The sequence below is a fragment of the Zalophus californianus genome, chromosome 4, assembly GCF_009762305.2.
Source record: "Zalophus californianus isolate mZalCal1 chromosome 4, mZalCal1.pri.v2, whole genome shotgun sequence".
In the NCBI taxonomy this organism is placed as follows: Eukaryota; Metazoa; Chordata; class Mammalia; order Carnivora; family Otariidae; genus Zalophus; species Zalophus californianus.
In genome coordinates, this window is record NC_045598.1 from 5,808,155 (window position 1) to 5,831,903 (window position 23,749).

A 23,749-nucleotide genomic window follows, 5' to 3' on the forward strand; every position below is an offset into this window, starting at 1 on the left:
CAGAGAGGCTAAATAACGGGCTCCGACTGACAACCAGAAAATGGGGAGCTGGAAGCCATTCCCGGTCTGTCCAGCTCCAAGCGTTTGGCCTCTGGCCTCCATGTCACTGCCTCGTATCCACCCCCCGAGGTGGGTGATACAGAAGGGCTGTCTGTTCATCTGCGTAGCAGCCACACGGACAAAAAGCACTGAGTCACGGAGCGGACAGTTTCCGAGATCGTGAGTTTAGGAGACTGCCTCCTTCCTGGCCTCTCATCACTAGTCTTTGTTTGGTGGCATCTCAAGGATTCTTCAGAGCTGGTGTTGCACTTCTTTGCCTTTGGTGGAGGTGAGGTTCTTATTCACAACCTTGGGAAATCTGAGTTTTCTCTCTTCCAGGTGGGTAAATATGTTGTTTGGAAATAGAAGTTTGTAAACAGAGCCTGGGAGGCGTCCACAACTCAGCACTGCTTCTGGCTATTGGCCTTGGAACAGTGACTGCCGACGGGCTGGCAGGATGCAGATGGGGTGCATGGGGACTGTGGCTCAGAGGAGGCCCCTGAAAAGCCCAGAGCCTCTGCAGTGCAAGCTGACGACTGGTCCTGTCTCACGGCTCATTAGCCCTGTGGCCAGGTGCCCGGAGGTGGGTGGGAAGGAACAGGTGGCTACTCTCAGGAACATCATAAAACCCCTGCAAAGCATGTGCTTTGTTTTCAGGGACAGTTGCCAAATTCTTGCCCTTGAAATAATTTTCTAGGTCCTTCTACTAGAAAAAAGGTTTCACCTGGAGAATGAGGGAGGGAGGAAATATGGAGACCGGGAAGGAATAGCCAAGTTAGAATAAAGCTCCAATTTCTCCGAAAAGAAGAGAGGAATCATATTACCGGAACCTGTTCTAAGGATAGATACCCCCCCCCACACCTGACACACACCCCCAATTCTGCAAAGCAAATAGTCAGAACCGTGACTGAATTCAGGGAGTTTGGTCAGGCACATCGAGATAGCTGGAGTTAAATGAATGCAAGGTAGACCGAGGAGGGCCCCTTACTCCAGCTTTAAGACAACTGTACTATGTTTACTGGGTTCGGCCCCACACGCCCAGGGCCACAGCAGCCCCCGGACGCAGGGACACGCCGCCCGTGGTCTTGGCAGCTCACAATAACTGCACTTTCCACCAGCCTGTCCTCGTTAACACTGCTGGGGCTCCGCGGTTAATCTGTCGAAAGCCAGGGCAACACTGAGTCACCCACCTCCTTTTCAACCAAGGCATACTTCTGGGAATGTGAAGAACACTCCAGCGACGTGACATTCCTTAGCTTGTAGTAGTAGGCAACTCCCCACTTCCTTTCTAGACGCATTGCATCATCTTTCTCAACAGGAAGAAACAGATTTACTTGAAACTTACATGCCTCTGGGAAAGAAAGGCTGGAGTGCTGAGCCCCACCCTGCCCTTTGTGGATCGGCTCTTATCCTGCCCCAGAGGGCGAGTGGGCAAGCCTCCTTACGACTGCTCTCTTGCCTCGCGGGGATCAGAAAGACAGACGTGATGTACGTTCCATGCTCACCCCACAAGCATGAAACCCCGCACTAAGACAGCCACTGCACGCAGGCGTCACAGAGCACGTGTGCGGGGCGTCTATGGACACAAAAGCTCCCGTGGGGGGCGATGCGGTCTTGGCCATTCTTTGTCCTTTTCATCTCAGAGTAAGTCACAGGACAGGTAAATGATCTCTGTAAAACCTTTGGCCTGTGGGTAAACTTTTGTGCATCTAAATCCCAGAGGAATGTTATTTATTAACAGTGCAGTTAACAAACAAATATTGAGGGTTTGTGGAGGGAGCTCCGGTGAGGCAGGGGTGGTGGATGCAGAGGTGAACAAAAAGGGCATCTGCTGTCAAGAAGGGCCCAGTGTCGCCCTCCACGTCACGCAGGGAAGGGCACACGACGTGTGGGGCTGCGGGCAGGGGAGTAGAATGCTCCAGGAGGCTGGTCAGAGAAGACCGATTCCAGGAGGCATGTTTGAGCCAGGCTGGGGATGGTGGGGGACGCGGTGTTGGCCCAGCGGTGGGACCATCACAGAGAGGTGGGAAAGTGAGAAGACAGACAGATGGAAGGCTGATGCAGAGACGGAGAGCTGGACACCAGGCTGGGTGGGGTGCGGGCAGAGGAGTGCCCAGGCTGGAAGCAGACACGGGGTGGCGGAAACCGTGCTAGGACAATTCAGGCTTTAGTTTGCTGGTGACTGTGAGCCATGGTGAGTCTTGAGCGGAGTGACACACTCCACACATAACATGGAGAGGTCGTCCTGGTGGCGACCAGTGAAATTCCGCCTGGGAAAGGCTGAAGGTGGGTATGGGTTTGGAGGCCATATCAGGGCTGTAAGTGGGCTGGAGCTGCGCCTGATCCATAGCGAAGGCCAGAGAACATCAGAGGGTGATAAGGATGATAATGATGCTCCTCCCCCTTTGGAGAGGCTAAGCACCTGCTATTTTACTTTACCTATCAGGTCGACTATCACCCCATCTTCCAGATGAAGAAGCTGAGGCTCCCAAGAGGGAAGCAGTATGGGAGCAACAGTGCCATGAGTTCAACCCAGGTCTTTCTGACTCCAGTCATACCCAGCATAGTGGAATGACGGAGTCGAAACCCAGTAAACTGTGGGAGGAGGAGAGGATGTTCCGGTGGTTTCTGCCTGGGCACCACGGAGGACAGATGGCAGTGGGTAAGTCGGGGACAGGCAAGTGGGAGGAGGACCTTGGAACTAGTTTGGCTGGGAACCAAAGGAAAACTTGACACCAGCAAAATACCATGGGTGGTGTTGACCATCTGTAATTGGAGCTACTGGGCCAAGGTTTATGTCAAAGATCAGAGCTAGAAGTGTCCACGTGGTACAAAGGGAAGATGTTTGTACGTATAAGCAGGGTAGGAAAGCAAGGTGCAAACGGAATTATAGGAGCATGGCTTGAGAGTTTAGAACATGCCAGGCGCTGGGCCAGATGCTTGTCATGCATCCTTATGACCACCTGTGCATGCTCCCACTGCTATCTTTTCTTTCCAGGTGAGTAACAGAAGCCTGGGGACATAAGTAGCTCACCTAAGGCCACACAGACAGTAATAGTGACCTTGTACCTCCAGCCAAAGTCAGCTTCCCAAGGGCATCTATTAGACAAATACAGGACGGATTCGCCCAAGAGGGGTTACAAAGTTGTATCCCGGGATTCTAGGCTCCTTACATCTCTCTAGTTGCTTATCTGTATTCTGTCTATAGTGAATATGCACTATTTTTGTGATAGGAAAAAAAGTTTTAATAAAGCAAAGAAATAGAGGTGTAAATTGGTAGGCTTTTTGGAAGACAATTTGCGGACCTGCATCAAAAGCTGAACATTTGGCATATTTTTTGGACCCGACAATTCCATTTTTAGGAGATAATCAAAGAAGCAGGGGAAGACTTCTGTATAAAGATGTTGAAAGCAGGAGATTAGAGAAAAACTGGAAATACTCAAATATCCAACAGTAAGGGATTGAGACAGATTTGGGCTCAGCCATACAGTTCAATTCAAAACTAGGTAGCAGCAAAATGGCTCCTGCAAATTGGCATGAGTATGTGAAGAGTGCTCATGATGCATTAATGCACGAGGAAAATACACTATAAAGCATTACCGACCAATTGGTCTCATTTGGATAAAAAGTGCGTTTATAGGAAAACATTCATTAAACGACTCGGCTTTTAAGAGAAGTATCAATGCAAATAATTATTCAGTTTTAACTGTGATAAATGATCATTGGAAGAGTGTGCACTGACCGTGTGTGATGCGGAGGAAACCCAGCCAATTAGCAGGTGGCGCGTGAAGGTTAAGAGTTGGAAGGATATACACCAAAATGCTTCGTGACTTGAAGTTTTCTTTTCAATGATCTGTATTTCCTAGGCTTTTTTTCCTACAGGAAAATTGGATTCCTTGGGGAAAAATATTTCCTCTTAAATAACTTTTCAAATGAAAAGGAAAAAAAACAAGTGTGGAAGTAAGGAAAGGTGAAGAACGTGCGTGTTCACGGGCTCGTGGAGGAGAGACCTTCCAGAAGAGACTCAACAGTATCGGCTACTCTGAAAGTCCCAGCAGGATGAAGACCAAGATAAAGAAAGGAGGAAGCCACTGATGACCTTACGTTTCTTATGGGAAACGTTTATTTATTGTTCTCTGTCTCCAGCCACCTTCCTCTCTCAGCCCAGACCCACATCTTCCCTCACCTTCCCCTGGACATCTGCCCCTGGCTATTCTGTGGATAGTTCAAACTTGGGTACCCCAGAACTGCCTACTCTTCACTCCAGCGCCCAACCAGACAGACAGACAGACAGACACCAGACTCATTCACCTGTTCTCCCCAACCTCCTCAGTTACACCACCATCCACCCAAACTGAGTATCATTCCAGAATCTTTCCCTCCCCTGCGTATGCACGCGTAGCGGATCCTTTAACTATCTCATTGACTAACCTCTCCTCTCTAACCTTGAGGCTACAGCCTTAGGCCTTCCTTAGCTCTTATCCAGACCAACTCACCACGACCCAACCTACCACCCCCCTACTCCTAACCCATCCTCCACACCTTTGCGGACCCCGAATGCCTTTGGACCATTTGACTCACACATAACACTCTGCTCCCATTCTCCCCAGAATCAAGTCTAACTTCTTTAAAATCTTGCAAATAATGAAACAAGGAGCATCAGGGTATATGTAACTCGCCTTACTCATTCAAGTTATTTCCTCGGGATAAATCCGAAACTGAGCAGTGATGCCACCCGCCTGCCCCCATTCTTCTCCATCGAAAAAAAATCTTAATATTTGTGCCCTGACTCTGCTTGTTTTTTTTTTTTCCAGGCCCCAGTTATTTTTTTATTGAGGGAAAATTATTTTAATTTTAAAGCAATATGTGTTTAACCATTTCCCTCCCTCCAGTTTTTTGCTTGTGTTTTCGTTTTGCTTTTACACACATACTGCTTCAGGTTGTAGAAACATTTTTCTAACTGGCAGGCGCTTCATGGGTTTTTCAAAGCAGCAATCTCTCCCCAGGGAACTCCTTTAAAAAGCAGGGCAGGGTTGGGTGGGAAGTTGGGCTTACTTTCTTTTAGGTGCTCCAAGTTAAGAGTAAAAGGAAAAAAAAAATAATGCCGAGAGTGTCTTCTATATTGTAGTGGGTAACTCATTCTCCCTAGCCTAATGAGCCACTTTCTTTTTTTTAATAAAGAAAAATTTAGTAGGCAATTTCCCTGCATCTAGAGATACCAAAACTCTCCTTTGAACCGACTTTGAATAGTTTGAGGCCGACTTTGGACTGCCTTGAAATTTTCACAAGAATAAAACCGTAGCTGGATAGGTGTCTGGGACATTCCTCCTTCTCCTTTCCCTTTATTTGGGAATCTTATCCAAGGATGTCAGTGCCCTGGGTGCTTATAATGCTAGACTGATTTTATATGCTATCTTAATTGGGGGCTAGTAGGGAGATTTCAAAAGAACTTGGGTCATTCATATAAACAATTAGCTTCAAATAAAACTTACCATCTCTAGGTTAAATATGCATTTTTAACGACATAGCTCTCCTTCAAATCAGGAAGAGTTTGGGAATGTTGTTTCTCAAATGCCTGTATCAAATCCTCTTTGCTTTCCAAAGCTCGGACCTGCTTTCTCATCCTCACAGACGATCCAAGGATGGTAAGGGAATGCCTCCGGTCTTCCAGTACAAACCCACCCACTCTTGTCCCCAGCTTACCTTCTTCGGTATCCGCTCAATAAAGGTTCTTGGGAGGAACACTGTTCTTCACGCCCCAGAGCCTTTGCACGTGCTATTGACTCTGTCCACATGCTATCCACCCCCACCCCACTCCTCCCTCCCAGTTTCAGCTCCTGTAGTCCTTCCTCAAAGCTTTCCTTGACTGTCCGGGGTGGGTCAAAGCCCCCCTCATGTGTCCTCCTGGCATTGTGTACCTCTCCACCCAGGTGTCATTTTAGATTTATTTGTTCATCATCTGTCTCTCCAATGGGATTGAGCTTGATGGAAACAGGACCCATGTCCATGATTATCTCTAGTGATTACTACCCAAAGAGTGATTAAGGCCAATGTGATGAGCTCAACCATGAGTATTATCTGCAAAGTCAAAGATGAGATGCAGCCTTAGAGCACCTGGGTAGGAGGTAGGAGGTCACACTGACCACCACAGAGGTCCAGTGTTGGGATTCCTTTATTCCAGGAAGTGTAATGACTATGCGCTAATACATAAGAGATGAGGAGACATTGGTTACCTAGACAGAAGCTCTCTTAGCAAGGCCTGTGGGCCACCTACAGGACACAGACACCCCACCTCTCTTCTCCACTGCCATCACCCCACTTGAAGCTGGAGGACTGGCCAAAGATCTTCCCATCACGTGTCCCGATTCCACCTTCTAGGCAGCTGCTGGGACAATTGTCCAACAATCTAGGTAGAATTGCTCATAGCACAGTGAAACCTATCAGCCCATTAGAACAGGTTCTGTGCAGCCCTGTGCCTCCCGCCCTGACTTGTCTTCTGTCTCTCCCCAGTTGCTCTGCCTCCCTGGCTTCTTTTGGGAACCTCGGACACACCAGCCCTGGGCTTGGTCCCCCTGGAGGAAAGCTCTTCCTAGCTGTCCCTTCCCTCATAAAGGTCTCTACTGAATTGCCACCTGCTCAGAGAGGCCCTCCCTGGTCCGCAGGCACACACTTCTCATCTTGGCCTGGTCCAGGTTCTTCCTAGCTCTTATCTCTGTCTGCGTTGTTGTTGTTTATTTTCTTGTTGACATGTTTACTACCCATCTTTTCCTCCCAGGATCCATGTTGCAGAGGCCTCCTTAGGACATGACTCAGTGCTCACTAGCCGGACAGGGAAGCACTTAGCCCAGGTTGGCCGAGTGGAAGAACGAATACACTCTCAGCTACTGCGGTTGAGGAGCAGAGAAATAGAGCACGCTAGGATTACAAGGGTCCTGGGATTCATCTAATCCCATGTCATATCCCTAGGGTCGGCGTCCAGACTCTGCCCGACCTCTTATAGGGCTTGAGAGCTAATTCTCACTCAGGGGACATAGGGGAATAAACAAAAACAGCCAATGAGGTGATATTATGTCATTTTCATGAGCTAACTTAAAAATTCCACTCTGACCACTTAGCCCAACATTTATTAAGCATATCCTCATGGGGGTCAGGGGAAAGAGGCAGACATGCAAAGAAAATAATCCTAAATTGGGGCCCCTGGGTGGCTCAGTCGGTTGAGCGTCTGACTCTTGGTTTTGGCTCAGGTCATGATCTCAGGGTTGTGAGTTCAAGCCCCACGTCGCGCTCTGTGGAGTCTGCTTCTTTCCCCTCGCCCTCTGCCCCTCCCCCACCCCAGTGCACGCACTCTATTTCTCTCATAAATAAATAAATCTGTTAAAAAAAAAAAAAGAGGGGCGCCTAGGTGGCTCAGTCGGTTAAGTGTCTGTCTTCAGCTTGGGTCATGATCCTAACGTCCTGGGATCAGGCCCCAAGTCGGGCTCCCTGCTGGCCGGGAGGGGGGAGTCTGCTTCTCCCTCTCCCTCAGCTTGTGCTCAATCTCTCTCTCTATCTGGCAAATAAATAAATCTTTAAAAAAGAGAGAGAAAAGAAAAGAATCTAAGTCACCCAAGGGTGAGGACTTCAGTGGAACATGCCTAGGGGGTCTGGATTCCACCTAAGCCCTTTCCTAGCTGTCCTACTGTTGGTTAAATACTTATGAAGATTTTGAAAAGGTGATGTAGGATGGTGGCCCTCTTAGTGCCTGGCACACAGTAAGTGCCTAATAAATGTTTGCTTCAGGTCTCTCAGAGAGCAAACGGCAGGCAACAAGGCCCACTCTGCTAAAAACTACGTTTCCTGGCCTCCTCTGCAGCTGGCGGGGCGATTTGACCAAACTCTGGCCAAGGTGAGCTCCAGTCAGTTGGGCCACTTGCTGGTAGGGCCTTCAAACATGGGGCACGGCCCCTCACGCTCCCCTTCCCCTTCTCTGGGCTGACAGCCTTGGCAGGGACCTTGCTGCAACCAGGGATGCGTCGAACGCCCTGGAACGTAACATTAACACGAAGGGTGGGACAGGGGAGCTCAGTCTCCCTGCCGGCCCGTCCATCCGGCTGTCTCCGGAAAGCTGAAACAGCTCTCAGTTAAACCGGTGCATCTGGGGCCCCTTCATTATAGCAGCTTTGTCTTGACCTCACCAGCTCAAGCATGATCAGGGAAGACTTTGCCCGAGGTGCTGACATTTGTGCTGGACACTGAAGGATAAATGGAAATTTATCAGTTCCGGGGGGGGGGGGGGCAGGGGAGAGTGGGCGCAAATTTCCAAGAGAAGCGCACTGTATGCAAAGGTATGGAGACAGGAAGGCCCTTGGCTGACTATAGCCCAGTGCTTCCCCAGTAGAAGGTCCTCCTTGCTAAATACAGATTCCTGGGGCTCCCTCCACCCCCACCCACCACCACCACCAGGCTTTCTCAATCAGAATCCGCAGGGGAGGGGCCAAGGGATGGATCTGAATTATTACCCAGTGCCTCGGGTCATTCTTGTGGCCAGCAAGTTTGGGAAGCACTGGGAACAGAGTTGGGGAAGCTGGATTGAGCCCAGAGTAAATGGTCTCAAATCCCATAAGGAATTTGAACCTCTGCAAGCAGCCTTCTCTTATTTGGGGGGGTAGAAGCCACAGATTCTTCTGGAAAATTAAGTTATAAGCCTCTTCCCAGAAAATTCCCACCACTCCCCTGACATTTGAATACCTTTTCAGGGACCCAAGAATTCCCCCTTGGGAACCCGGTGGAAGAAGCTTGGGGGGCAGTGATCTCCATCAAGGCAGGGATTCGATGAAAGACAGCTTCCAAAACCAAGCAGGGACTATGGGTGGGCGAGGGGCTCTGGGAAGTGGAGTTTGCAGGAAGGAAGGAAGGAGATGCCAGAAAGGCAGAAGAAGGAGGCCAGGGTGTGTGACTAGCAACTGGACACAGATTTCAGAGGCCTGGAGGGCCCTGCGCAGGGAGTGTGGGGGAGGGGGCGGAACAGGGGCAGTGACTCCAGCTCTTTGACCTGTCCGGTGTACTGCGCTGAGTAGGAGGACCATGAGGGATTCAGACATCAGTTCCTGGAAAGCTGTGGCCGTTCAAGTAGAAGATGGGGGGGGGGGGGCTCAGGCTGAAGATTTGGGGCTCTTGAATATGGGTGACAGCTGACCTCGTGGGAGTCCATGGGCCCCTCCAGGGACAGTCTGCAAAATGAGACAGAAAGCTGGACCCTGGTGAGACCCACCTCTGAGGGGAACCAGGAAAGGAGCCCATGAAAGGGGAGTATCAGGGGACTGAGAGACCGAGAGACAGAGACCAAGGGGCAGAAAGGTCAAGCCCAATGAACATTGCCAGGCCACTGGGCTGGGCAGCTCTGAAGTCACTGGGCATCCCTAAAAGAGTCTTTCTTTTGCTAACTCTGCCGATCACGTCCTTGTCCTTAGTAAAAACACAGCCAAGTATTTAGGGATAAGGAGACATGATGTCTGCGACTTACTTGCAAATGGTTTAGAAAAAATATAGAGAGAGAGAGGAAGAACGTAGAAAATGTTCAAGAGTGGTGAATCTGGTCGAAGGGTTTGGGGGGGTTCTTTGTAATATTCTTGAGACTTCTTTAAGTTTAAAATGATAAAGATCTCCTTGTTTTAAAAAGAATACGTTGAGGAGAGTGCGGGGCACAGGCCAGGCATCGGTTAGTGCGTGGGGACCGAACTTTGGAGGAGTTTAAGGATGAAGAGAAAAAGGAGTGCGCTGACCATTGAGGGGTGAGACTTTTTTAAAGGTGGCGATGGGGAGAAGGAGTAGGTGCTTGAGCATATTTTATGGCTGAAACAACTGCCCCGAACTGAGAGGGTGAAGGCTGGGAAAGAACGGAGGGGGGACAGACGCGGGGCAGGGGGAGGAGAAGAGGAAGGGGGAAGCAAGGGAGAGGGGAGGGAGGAGGGGTGGACGGAGGAGGAGAGAGGGGGAGGAGGAAGGAGGAGAGGAGAAAGGGGGAGGGGTGAAAATTTGGATCAGACTGGAAGGTCGGCCACCCTTAAGAGTGACAGCAAAGAAGGCGGAGGTTGGGGCCATTTGCCCCCTGACCATGGCCTCCCCTCTTCCCGCCTCCGGAAGCGCTGGCCCTTTTAAGGCGCAGCCCAGCAGTGAGTCACGCGGCACCGCCCCCGCCGCCCGGGTCCGCCCCCGCGTCCCCACCGCCCCGCCCCCCGCGCCCCCCACGCCGCCCCCCCCTCCCACCCCGCCCGGCCGCGCGCGGCTGGGGGGCCCGCGCGTCTCCGCGCGGGAAGCGGGCTGGGGCGCGGGGCCCATTCCTTTCCCCTGAGCCAGGCGTCTTCGCGCGGTTATCAAAGTTATTTTTACGCGTCGAGAATTTTTCAAGTGAGCACTTGTGCGGTGGCACCTTCTCCTTGTCGAGCTTGTGCCTTGAAGAAATTTACCGGCTTATTTATAGCCGGTGTTTATTTTTACTCAACTCCTGAACTTGAGCCTTCTGCAAGTGCTAGTCTGAGCGGCGGCAGATCTGGAGTGAACCCTGGCTTTCCTGCCACCTGACCCAGCGACAGGATTTGTTGGACCTTCCAGGACTGTCTGTGACCTGGGGGAGTCCCTAGGGGCCGAGAAGAGGGACTGACCCAAGTTCAGTGTTGGGCGGCGGGGGGGGGGGGGGGGGGGGGGGGCGGTGCAGTGGGAGACCCCGAGCAAGGGGAGAAGGCGACGTCGTGGCCACTCACGCTGCGCACTTAAATTTCCACAAGCCGTGTCTCCCTGGGTCCCCACTCCGGGTGCAAAATCAGCCCAGCCCCATCCTCGCTTAGGTGATGAACGCCTCTGAGCGCGGAGCAGTATCAGACTTGAGGAAAGATTTAGCTTTGGATTCCTCCTAAAGCTCAGACATAACTCCTGTTTCTTGAGGGCTCAGGGCGGCAGCATGGATCCCCACTTGACAGAGAGAATAGAGAAGTTTACTAGGTGGCACCCAGTTACCCCCAGTAGGGTGCGATGGTGGGATGGTGCCCCGCAAGGAGCTGCTCCTTCTCCGTCCTGACATTTGAAGGGCCTTGCTGTCTGCCCCGGAAAAATCCATTTTATTTATTTGTTTTTAAAGCTTTTATTTATTTGAGAGAGAGAGCAGAGTGAGAGAGAGAAAACAAGCAGGGCCAGGGGCAAAGGGAGAAGCAGCCTCCCCATTGAGCAGGGACCCCCAGGTGGGGCGCCATCCCGGGATGGTGAGCCACCCAGACACCCCAAAAAGCCATTTTAGAGATAGAAAAAAGACAAGGTGTGACATAAGAATGGGTTTCAAAGCCGCCACTTGCCGGCCCTTTCCATGTATTAATCACAGTGACTTAGAGAAATTTCCCAGGGGTTGCCCAGAGAGGGCATGAACCTGGAGTCCTGGAAGACAGTTCTGGCAAAAAACTCTGGATTTGGACTTGAGCGCTCAGGTGCCTCCACCATATAACCAGCCTGCTCGGGTCTGGTGGAGACTTTCAAGGTACTTTCGGGACTCTGGGCCTTGAGGCACAACTCAGAGCTGAATACACCCCATCTTGGTTCTTTAACATTTGCTCAGAGCAGCTGGATGGTCTGTTATCTCTCTTGAGTCACGGCCCTCTGAATTTATTTTACATTTATTCTGAAACAAGCCGGATTTGGCTGAAGTCGCCCTCATTCAGCTCTAAACTGTAAAACCCCAGCAGTTGAGTTCAAAAAGAAAGGATCAGAGTATAATGCTCTTTTGTTTGACTTTGCTTTTACCCTCCAGAAAATGGGTCCGTGGTGGTGGGGAGTGGAGAGTTTACAGACCCATGGTCCCAGGCAGAGATTCTGGTGGCAGGAGGGACCCCTGTTTCCGGATGAGCAGCCCCGGGGCACCCTCTGTGTGTTTTGTTTTCGGATGGATGGATGGATGTGCAAAGGGCAAGAGCCTTTAAAAGCCAGAGTTGAGGCAGAAACCACTTACACTGCCTAAAATGGTCCCACTAGGACCACCTTCAGGCTGGACACCTTTTTTTTTTTTTAGATTTTTCATTTATTTGACAGAGAGAGACACACGAGAGAGGGAACACAAGCAGGGGGAGTGGGAGAGGGAGAAGCAGCCTCCCCGCTGAGCAGGGAGCCCGATGCGGGGCTCGATCCCAGGACCCCGGGATCATGACCTGAGCCGAAGGCAGGTGCTTAACTGACTGAGCCACCCAGGCGCCCCCTGCCTGGGGGACCACTGGGGCTCACGGATCGCTAGCTTTGGGTGATTACCCCTCTTAATTTCTACCCCGAAGGAGAATGGCTATGTCAGTCAGCTGGGTACTTACTAAAAGCTTCCTCTCTGTGGGTACTTTGTCACGATCTAAGACACTGACCCATCCTCAGGACGGTAGGCAACACCCATTCGAAAATCTGACTTGAACTTTGGGTTGTTTAAGACAATGTTTTCTTCTCCTGACTTCACTCCTTGATGCTTTGTAAATTTAAAGAGTTATTCGGTAAATAGCTATGAAAGTTATAAAGCTCCGAAGAGCCAAAAGAAAACTACTTTTAAATGTTATAGTAAATATAACCCTCAACTTTTAACTGTATGGTCTTCTGTGATTTTGCTCATAGATAATGAAATTAATTCCATTTTCTTACCGTTATACTTCGGGCGATGGGAAGAGTATGTTTAAAATGTAATTTTGTAGAACATGGGGCTTTGGGGAGGGAAGATTCTGAGTACAGTCACCCTGATCCTGGACATGGACGAGTGTCAGTCTTAGCCTCCCCTGAAATTAATGAGTGTCTTTGGAAGGTGATTGGATCTGAAGTTAATCCTCTCTGCCCAGAGCAGTAACTCCCTTACCTTGGGCGTTGTGCGTAATTCAAGAGGGGAAGGCAGGCCTGGGCATTTGTGCTCGAGTTGGCAAGAGCCCAGTCATCCTACCCTGGGGCTGAGCAGAGGCGTGATGTGGTCCAGGCTCCTGGAAGGTCAGGGAACCCCATCGCCTCCGTTCACAGGGATGCTAAGACCAAGCTTTTTAGGAAACCTACAAATAAGATACTCTTCCTTTTGAATGATTTACCCTCTTCTAAATAATGAGTCACATCAACCATAATCGGTTTCAACCTCACCGGTTTGAAGTATATAATCATTGACATACACATTATATAAAAAAGAAGTGTCGCTGCACAAGAAAGATCAGAGGGAAAACATTTAATTTGTGTAAGAGAAAAACATTCTTGCCATGATTTTAGTTGCCCTCGTTTCTCTGTTAGTAACTTAATGTTGATTTGAACGATCCTTCTTTGTTTCCTGAGTAAATCTCGTGTCTCCAGGGCGGCAAGATTCTATTTTCTTTTTTTTTAAAGATTTTATTTATGTATTTGACAGAGAGAGACACGAGAGAAGGAACACAAGCAGGGGGAGTGGGAGAGGGAGAAGCAGGCTTCCCGCGGAGCAGGGAGCCCAATGCGGGACTCGATCCCGGGACCCGGGGATCACGACCTGAGCCGAAGGCAGACGCTTAACGACTGAGCCACCCAGGCGCCCCAAGATTCTATTTTCCTCTCCTTTGGGTTTCTATACAGTTTGGAGGGTAACATAATTAAATTTATTTTAAAACATTAAAGGGGATTAAAATATGCCACCCCCAAACATGCTACTTTGCCATGAAGATTATTTTGAGCTGAAGGCAAAGGAGAAAAAGCAGACACAGGAAATTCATTCTGCCCTCCTGCTCTCTGCCTGAAAGTAGGGCCTATACTTCCCTGTGAAGATGTTCCCCCCTCCCTCCTACCAGGAAGGGAAGAACAACCCGTATCACCAGGGATGGGGAGGGTGCTGACCTGAGTCTACATAAACGCAACCTTACTAAATAACCCTTGTCTTCATTAGTTTTCCCCCTGCACGTTTATCTTCCCACATTCGCCATCCCTAGAAGCCCACAGACCTCTTCCTTTGCCTTGTCACTTCTCATTCTATCCCCCTTTGTTAAAAGGGTATTTAAGTTCCCAAAGTATAAGTGCTTCTTTGGGTCTTCATTTCTTTTCTATGAAGACCTCTGCTCACATGAAAATGAAGCTATTCTGTCAAATAAAATTGGTACACCTGTTTCCTGCTAGTCTGGCTTTTGTCAGCCTAATTCACAGGCCCCAGGCATGGAACTTAAGAGGGACGAAGAAAGTTTTTTCCTCCCTTACAATATTTTCTAATTCGAGGCATTAAGATGGGTGGTTCCATAATATAATCTGATCCATCAGATTTTATCATATGATAAATAATTGGGGGAAAGAAACATCCCATTTATTGTTGTTGCGTGGGGCCATTTGGACATTCTTTCTAGACCTATCTGTATCCTCCCCAGAAGCCCAAGAATACCCATTTCCTGAGTGCGGAGACAAACAGATAAGAGGTCCTGACTGCAGGGATTTACAAATCGAAAACAAAAGAAATGTGAATGCTTTTCTTCCTTGGAGGGTTTTCTTCCCGTTTGCCGGGCCATTCACTGCCTGGCTGCTCTCGTTGGCTGTGCTGATTGGTCGTCATTTGCTGATAGGAGCCAAGCCTTTATTTCTGATCCTGGGTAGGAGAAAATATGAAAGTGTGAGAAGGAAGTGGCTTAACGCTTCCTCAGGATGGGGTGGGGATGAACCCAAGCCTGGGAAATAGACACAGTTCAGCTCAGCGGTAAGCCAGGGAGGGTCCTCACCTTGACCTTGGTCATCACCGTCCCCTTTGTCAGCCTCCTCCTCCTCTTCTTCTTCCTCCTCCTCATTGTTGTAGACATGGCACCTGCCTCGATTTGCTGTACCCAGCACCCAAGCAGGTTCGTCATGTGCATCACCTCACAGCCATGGACGATCAGAACCCCGCTGGGGATTCCACTCCCATCCCAGACACCAAGGCCTGGCAGTCCCGGGGACCGGCAACAAGCAGTGTGCATCCTTCTGGTTGAACGCAGCAGCAGATGCAAGCTGGTCATCAAGCCCAGAGAGCAGACGAAACCATCCAGGATGAATTTTGGCTTCCCCAAGGGGGATGAAGCGTTCGCAGAAGTAGTGTCTTCATTCATTCGACGGAGATCGGAGAGCCTACACTGTGCCGGGATGGTGCCTGGTACTGGGCCTTGGGGAACACAGGGGGCAGAAATGGTCCTGACCTCAGGCTTCTGTGTCTAAATGGATCCAGCCTTACACTCCAGTGGGAATGGAGGAAGTAAGCAGTCAAGCCCTCTGAACCCAGGACGGGATCAAAGCGGGGGACTGGGACACGGAACGGAGGAGAAAGCATAGCTGCTGGCTGGGGCTCCGGGAAGGTGTGTGCTGGTCCTGGTGTGGCACCTGGGCCTTGGGCAGAGAGCAGGGCCGGGCCACACGTGCTCACAGAACAATAGGACGCTCAAGGAGTCAAAACCCGAGTAGAGCTGGGTGGGGGTGGGAAGGCCCCGGGGAGAAACCATGTCTTCCGGAGAAGCGGGGAAGCTGTCTGGGAGAGAGGGATGAGTCACGGGGGTGGGGTACTCCCAGCAAAGGGGCGTGGCTGGGCCCCCTGGACCTGACGCGGCCATGGGAGATGTGTGGTCTCCCCCAGCCTTACCTGGAGTGGCTGCCCAGCCCCCCACCCCCGGCCTGCTGCGCTGGCCACCCAGCAGCACCCTCAGGAGACTGGGGTCCCTGGCCCAACACCGAAGGAGGCAGCAGAGAGGTTTCCCAATCTCTTCCCGCTGACGCGGAATAGTTGAAAAAGAAAACGAGAGAGATGAATTTTTTTTTAAGGTTTTTTATTTATTTATTTGACAGCGACACAGCGAGGGAGGGAACACAAGCAGGGGGGAGCGGGAGAGGGAGAAGCAGGCTCCCCGCGGAGCAGGGAGCCCGACGCGGGGCTCGATCCCAGGACCCCGGGATCATGACCCGAGCCGAAGGCAGTCGCTTCACCGACTGAGCCGCCCAGGCGCCCGGAGAGAGATGAATTGTTATTTGAATTCTGACTCCCTGGATCTTGCAGGTCTCAAGATTCCAGACCCCGGAGGCTCTTAGCTGGAAGTGGGACACACGGGCCAGGGGCAGAATGGGTTTGCCCGAGGACTGGCGGCATAGCGAGCCCGCTGTCAGCTGAATATTGCAGAGGAGGGAGAAAAACTCCCAAGAACCAGTGCTTTGGGTTGCTGTGCAGGACGGCGGGGTGACGGAGAAAGAACGGGAGGCCAGGAAGTACCCGATGATTCACCGGGGGAAAGTTAAGACCGGCAGAAGTGATACTTGTGGCCCCGGAAGCGGGATCTCGCAGAATGAAGTAGGCAGGGCTCCATCCCAAATGGGGAGGCCTGGCTGTACGTCTGAGGGACATGGGACAAAGAGGGACTTAGGGTGGAGCTAAGAGGAGGACAGAAGTTAGCTGTCGTCACAGCATACGGAAGGCCATCTGGACCCAGGAGAAATTCCATCCTGTTTCCAGCCGAGCTCTGCAAACGGGCAGAGAGCAGAGTCTAGAAGTGAGACATCCACTGGAAGCATCTGCACAAAAATCAGATTCTTTCACCACCACCCCTTTCACCCAAGTTTACTGAGCATCAGTCATTGGCCAGGCACTGGGATGGGTGCTGGGGACACAGTGATGAACTGAGACAGATGTCATAGTCCCTGTCCCCCCAAACCTGGCCTTCCAATGGCAGTAAGCAAGCAAAAACCGGAACCAAAACCAAACAAGTTAACGGACTGAGAAATACTGTAATTGCACCTTGGCACTCAATAAGCAAGGGGTTAAGGTGGAGAATAACTGAGAGGGACCTAAGGAGGGAAGGGTAATTAGAGGAAACCTCCTGGAGGTTGCAAAATCCACCCTGAGACCTAAAGGAAAGAGAAGAAGCTAGCTAAGCAAAGGAGAGAGGACACAGCAGGTGCAAAGGTCCTGGGGCAGGGAAAGGTTGGAGATATTCAAGGAGTGGAAAGAACACAGGAGGAGTGGTGCAGGATGAGCTTGGTGAGGAGGGCAGGCAGGGGCTTTCAGGGCATTCAACAAGGGGGTGACGTGATCTGCTTCACGTTTTAAGAAGGCCATTTTGCCACTAAGTGGAAATTAGATCGTGAGGCCTTTGACAAATTCTTGACTTATTAACAATTTCATGTCTCAAAAGAACTACTCCCAGGAATGGCCACCTTATGGAGGGACGATTAGCCAAATAGACATGACAGAAACCTGGAAGCAGCCGACTGTGTGATTTTAAGATTCATGGTATCTGAGAAGGATAACACAGAGTTAGGCGTATTTTCTGATCATCAGCGTGGGAGATCTCAAAGGGCGTGGAGAAGTCCCGTGATTCTAAGACGTGCATCTCAAAAGGGGAGATGGGTTCAGAGTGCTTCCAACAAACAACTTTCCAAAGAGGGGGAAATGGACATCGTTCCAGGGAGGGAGCTGAGATGTTTAAGAGCGGGTACCTAAAAAGGAAGGAAAGTTACCTACCCATGGGCAAATACAAGGTAGGGGCCTCTGAGCGTAATCTCAGGAATGCACAGCACAGTCAAAAGGGAAACAGAAAATGATGAGGGCGGGACACCTGGGGGGGGTCCCAACAGACAACGGAGCAGTGTTGCCGGAGCCACGGGAGCCCCAGGGAAGCAGGATGCCTCCTGTCGCATAGTGTTTCTGCACTTTTGTGTGGAAGGGATACCATCGGGCACAGAGGGAAGAAACCGGGAGAACAGCCAGGACTCTTACAGCAAGAGTCCTGCCCGCTTTGCTGTCTGCAGTGTCCCCTGCGCGGCTGGCCCAGGTAGGTGCTTGTTAATATTCGTGACATGAATGGTGACCCGGCTGTTGTAGAGCGGCTGTGATAAAGATATGCAAACTCTCCGGACCAGGGGGCCGCACGCTTCCCCAGAAGAGAGGACTGTGCCCTGGTCTTTGGCTTCCCGTCATTGATTTCAACTGCCTAGTGGGGAGCCTTGGTGGGAACAGACCTCACCTGTCTGGACAGACGCGTGAGGGACGAGACTGCCTCCTCCCCTGTAGCTGGGGCGTGGATCGGAGACCTGGATGTGGCTGATCCGATGCTCTCGGATGGCACCGGGCATGCACAGCGTGGGCCCGCACCCCTGCCTCATCCCTGCCTGGCTCCGGCTTGTCTTTCTTTGGTTAAAACTTTTTATTTCCAAGTAAGTACCGATCCACAGCAAGTTACAGTGATCGTAGACCCTTCCCCGGCTGTGGCGACATGTGACCATGGCACGAGCCTGGGATCCTGAAAATGACCTGGCCCAAGGTGTGGGACATCCTGGTTGTTTTAAAGTTTGGTTCTGAGCCTTCCTGTGGTTGCTGCTCTATACAATACCCTTCCCAAATTGTCTTTCTGTCTAAATCAGCCGGTCAGTTTTGCCATTTCGAGCCAAGGATCCGGCGGACGGGTGTGCTACCTTTTAGGAAAGGAGAAGTCTGCAGACGGCACAGCCTGTGGAGGGATGGGAAGGTTCATGGGTCTGCGTCCCCAACCCCCCGTGCTTGATGGGCCTTGGGGGAGGCTGAGAAGACCAGAAGCTGAAAAAGGAGCGGATGAGGAACATGTCTGGACTTTATTCTGTGAGCAGTGGGAGCTGTCAAGGGGTTTCCAAGTTGGGGATGACAAGAGCAAGGAAGCCTCTGGCTGCAGAGTGGGGGAGGGGTGGTTGGGAGCCATACAGCTGGGAACTGGGGATAAATCCTCCAGAGAAGCGAGCAGGCAGGAGCAGTGCGGGGAGGAGACAGTTTAGGAATCGTGCAGAGGTAGACCTGGCAGGTCTGGGATTTGGAGAGGGGAGAGAGGACAAGGGGGGGAAGGTACAGGAAGAGGAGGAGGGGGAGGAGGGAGGAAGGGGAGGAGGCGGAGGGGGAAGAAGAAGAAACTGATGGGAAGATGACAAGGCTTTGAGTCACCGCCCCAGCGAGCAGCGGCCCTCAGTGCAGAGTAAGTGGGTTGCAGGCCGGAAATGAAAGCAGCCCCCGCAGAGACTGGGCGCCAGTTCTCGGCAGCACCACTCGGGTTTGCGGGATCATGGTGTGGTCTGGGGCTTGCTCATGAAGTGCTCTCCTTTCCCTCCCGTTTGAGTGCACAGCTTTACTCTGGACGAACACCTCGCCTGGCTTGATGTGTGAGTCCCTGGAGTCGGGGCTTGGCAGGACTGCTGAGGTTTACCGGGGCTGGTAATAGTCCCCTTCCCCATCAAGTTTACCTTACCTGATATTTCTGAAGAACCTCCATGCCAGACGCTCTTCTAAGTGCTTCATACCTTTTATCTTATGTTTCAGGTTCGCTGTCCCGGGGCTAGGCACTAGGATGGTGCCCTTGGGACAGGGGTCCGCGGGTGGAGATCAAAGCATCATCTTTATTCCTGAACAAAGAGGATATCCCAGAACCTGACGTGGCCTTGCTGGTTTCCTAGCCAAGTGGACCTGCCAATCCATCCCTAAGTTAGAAAGCTGCAGGCACCAAGGAGCAGGGCATGGCTGGTGTGGGAAGGGGCGCAATCCCTTCTCACAAACCCACTGGTAGGGGAAGCTGACCCTCTCTTGGAGAGGGGGTGAGTGGGACAGAGAGATGTCTCCCCAACCAGGGACAAAGAAAGGAGCAATATTTTCATAGGGAAGTTAGGGATGGTGCTTTGCTGCCAGGGTGCAGACAGCATTGTTGGAAGGAGGGCTTCCCAGGATCAGAAACTACAAAGGCAACCAGGTGTGAGGTCTGTGCGTTGAACAAAACCTTCAGAGTGGTAAGGGCAGAAAGTTTGGCACAGAGGGGCGCCTGGGTGGCTCAGTCAGTTAAGCGTCCGCCTTCGGCTCAGGTCATGATCCCAGGGTCCCGGGATGGAGCCCCACATCGGGCTCCCTGCTGGGCGGGGAGTCTGCTTCTCCCTCGCTCTTCCTCTGCCTCCTCCTCCCCACTCGTGCTCTCTCTCTCTCTCTCAAATAAATAAATAAAATCTTTTTTAAAAGTTTGGCACGGAAATACAAGTTATTAAGGATACAGAATGGACAAGAGACTTGGCTTGACTCTGGATATGGGGGTGATGGTGGCCCCCAGGGTCATGGGGCCGTTCACTGAGACCCAGGTTACACGAGGTGAAACAGACTGGGGAGAGAGATAATGAGGTGGGTTTTGAGTCGTTAGAGCTACTTAGTCCCATGGGCCACCGGGGAGAGACTGGCAGGAAATGTGTACTTGAATCATCAGCGTGTTCACTCAGCAAACACATATCAAACACCTAATATGTGCCAAGAGCTTTCCTAGGTGCTGGGAATGACATGGGAGAAAGATAACGGACCGGATTCCTGTCTGCATGGAATTTAGAATCTAGTGCGGGGACAGGCATACAGAAAAATATGTATAAAATATGTATAAGTAAGTACTCATATATATGTGTGTGTGTGTGTATATATGTATATATATATGCGTATATACATACGTATATATGTGTATATATATATATATATATACATTTCTTGTTAATGGTGTTATAAGAAAACACCAAGGGGCTCAGGGAAGCAGGAGGCCTGGGAGGAGGGGACCCAGACAGCCTACGCAAAGGCTCTGTGGTAGAAAGAGATTGGTTTTCCCAAAGAGCCAAAATAAGGCCAGAGTGGTAGACAGTCGTGATCACAGGGTACAGACTCGGAGAATGAGGGTGAAGAGTCAGGGAGGGTGGCTCATATTTTGGTTTTATTCTAGGTCCCGTGGGAAGTCATCAATGAGTTTTTTGAAAGGAGTGAGGGGCGGTTCCTATAACTGCTCAGGGGAGAAATTCTTGCACTAGAGTGATGGCAGGGGAGGCAGAGAGTAGGAGGGTTTTGAGCAGTCGTGGAGAAATAAGCACTAAGCCTTGGTGATTAATTGATTGAGGAGAGGAGGGAAAAGGGAGAAAGCAGCGGGACTCCCAGGTTTGTGTCTGAGCAGCAGGTGAAGGGGGTGCTGCTCACTGAGAGAGGGTCCAGGTGGGAACAGGTAGAGTGTGAGGTGGTGTGACGTCCGAGGGAAGGGCCAAAGAGCTGACTGAAGATGAGGGTCTGGCGTGGGGACCAGGTATCAGGGCCATATGTGTAAATCTGGAAAACATTAGGTGACTGAAGATGTTTAAAGTCTTGGGCGTGAGTAAGATGGGAGAACCTTTAGAGTGATTGGGGAAGAAGTGTCAGGACTCAACGCTGGAGACCCCGGTTTTGGAGAATAGACGGAAGGGGGTCTTTGGTAAAGGGGCTGGAGTGTAGTTGAAACAGTGAGTTGGGCGAGGGAGGGGGGCTAAGGTTATTTTAGTCTGAGACCCTGGGGGGCTGGTCCCAGAGAAAAGGATGGAATGCCTCCAAATAGTTGAGGACTGACCGCATGTTAAAGTGTAGACTCGTTTTGTCTACACTCGCAATATGGTCTTTGGCTTCATGTAAGGGAAAACTGCCCAAATCCAGAGCTGCGCAGAAATGCCAAAAAGATCTAGAGGGAATTCATCTTTAGATGGACACTTGGAGGAGATGATCTTCCAACTCCGAATTCCATCACTCTAGTTTATGTCTGAAACAAGGGGGAAAAAAGAAGTTGCTTTATTGCAATGTTAGCCTTTTAACAAAAACACCAGTAACTAGATCCAGCCATCGAACATGTATTTATTGAGCTTTTGCAGCGTACCGGGCACTGGGAGTTGGTGGCCCTCATGGAGTCTGGGGACGGACACCTTCAGCTCCTTGTGGATGTGCCTGTTTCCCTCCTGCCCGGCAGGTGCAGGTCAGCACTCACTTCCACATCTTCCTGTTGGTCACTGGAATGCAGCAACACTTCACTGTGGGAAAGAGAAAAGAATCAGTTTAACAACACATGAGGTCAAGAGGTGAAACAGACCGGTCTCCAACATTTAGAAAATTATGAGAGGGCGCCTGGGTGGCTCAGTTGGTTAAGCGACTGCCTTCGGCTCAGGTCATGACCCTGGAGTCCCGGGATCGAGTCCCACATCGGGCTCCCTGCTGAGCAGGGAGTCTGCTTCTCCCTCTGACCCTACCCCCTCTCATGTACTCTCTCTATCTCATTCTGTCTCTCAAATAAAAAATTAAAAAAAAAATATTAAAAAAAAAAGAAAATTATGAGAAAGTGGCCCTCATCAAGTAAAATTTCCCTTTCATCGGAATAAATAAAAGAAAAATCCCATATTTTTACCGCTATCGCCCAGTGGTGAGGGTGGTTAGATGGAATGTTTCAGTGCAGAGGAATTTACGGTACCGAGTTTATTCAGCCCTCCCAGCCGGCTCCTAGAAACCACGTGTCTATGCCCAAGGAAGCAGCACAAACAAAGCCAAAAGTACATGATGCAATTAACAGTTATGCTGTTTGTGCTTTTCTTGAAAGGTCTCACTCCCACTCCTTTCAGTGCGTCTTCCCCCCTTGAAAAGTGCCACACATTCATTATTAGTCTTTGTTCATTCCTTCATCAAATATTTATAAAGAGCTCTGGATAAATGGGGGGGAGGAGGGGGTCCAGAGGGGGTCAGGGAAGTGGTGCAGGGTGTCAGCAGGTTCTTTGAGTGCCAAGAACAGAAATTCAGGCAGCTAGATTGATGAGGAGGGGGGGGCTAGGGGAGAGAAGGGAAAACTCTTTAGAACAGAAGGAAAAGGCGGGGGGGGGGGGGGGGGTGTAAAGAAGGGAGGGGGATGGGCAGGAATGAGGGGAGAGGGGGTGGGGGGCAGCCAGGGGGACAGATTGTCGAAAGAACAACAGCTAAGGGGCATTCCCTCAGGGCGCCAGCTTTGAAATAAATCTGCTCCAACTGTTTTGTTGTTGTTGAAAATTCAAATGCCAGACTGTCAGGGGTCAAATTCCAGAGAGGAGAGTCTGATTGGCTGGGCTTTTGCCACATCCTTTGGGAAGGTGGGGCATGTGGGTTGACACCATATTATGGGGGACAGGTAATTCCTCCAAGGGAAATCAGTTGCAGTCTGGTAGGGGAAACATGGTGAACTGGCAGAGGAGGAAGACAGGAGCTGCCGTGATAAAGAATAATACCTACTTTTAATGGGGAGGATGCTGAGCCTTGCAGAGATGGTGGAGGATGCATCCAGCAGACAGAGCTGCACATCCAAAGCCACGAAGCAAGAAAGGGCCAGAACTGAGGAAGGGGCAGCTTGTGGTCCACTGTGGTCACAGGAGTTGCCGGGGGGGGGGGGGGTGTTGGGGAGCAAAAGGCAGGTCACTAAGTGGTGGTTGCGTTTTCTCTAAGTGCATTGAGAGGCCATAAAAAGATCTTAAAAGAGAAAGTAATGTGTTCATTTTAAAAAGATCACCTGGCTGGAAGGTAGAGAGTACGTGAGAGAGTGTGCTCAATCAAGTGACTCCTTGGTCAGCACAGGGTTGTGTCTGAGAAGGGAGCATGGACCGCGTAGGGGAGGAACACTTCCTCAACCCTCTTAGGTTCGTCGATGGGGGGGGGGGTGTAAATTAAACTGACAAAAGACAGATTAATAGGAGAAAAAGCATACACATTTTATTTTTAATTTTATGTCCACGGGGGTTTCACAGAAAAGTGAAAACCCAAAGAAGTAGTTAGACTTGGGGGCTTAGGCACCATTTTAACAAAAGGCATTATATTGTGGAAAAGAGCCAAGACAAAGAAGAGGGGGCTTCTAGGGGGCAGCAAATTGTGGGAAGGTAAAAATATGGGAGAACCCAATGGCAGACAGAGTTATTTCATAAGGTTTGCTCATGCAGAGTTGCCTCAGTA

The 23,749-nt window shown here is 50.7% G+C and overlaps 3 long non-coding RNA genes across 4 annotated transcripts; 2 read left to right on the forward strand and 1 right to left on the reverse strand.

Annotated features, from left to right (window-relative positions):
* Nucleotides 1-194: 194 nt before the first annotated feature.
* On the forward strand, nt 195-7,328 carry LOC113939061. Its single transcript, XR_003525119.2, has 3 exons — nt 195-328; nt 1,358-1,699; nt 2,486-7,328. It is a non-coding gene; the product is annotated as an uncharacterized LOC113939061 (long non-coding RNA).
* An 8,570-nt stretch (nt 7,329-15,898) lies between these two features.
* Nucleotides 15,899-19,893, forward strand: LOC113939069. Of its 2 annotated transcripts, none has more exons than XR_003525120.2 (4): nt 15,899-18,177; nt 18,385-18,598; nt 19,111-19,198; nt 19,304-19,893. It is a non-coding gene; the product is annotated as an uncharacterized LOC113939069 (long non-coding RNA). The 2 variants fall into 2 exon arrangements; XR_003525122.2 differs by having other exon boundaries at nt 15,899-17,795.
* Nucleotides 19,894-21,418: 1,525 nt separating this feature from the next.
* On the reverse strand, nt 21,419-22,267 carry LOC113927706. Its single transcript, XR_003521726.1, has 3 exons — nt 22,191-22,267; nt 21,669-21,819; nt 21,419-21,554 (listed from the first exon to the last, which is right to left on the reverse strand). It is a non-coding gene; the product is annotated as an uncharacterized LOC113927706 (long non-coding RNA).
* Between the last annotated feature and the right edge of the window lie 1,482 nt (nt 22,268-23,749).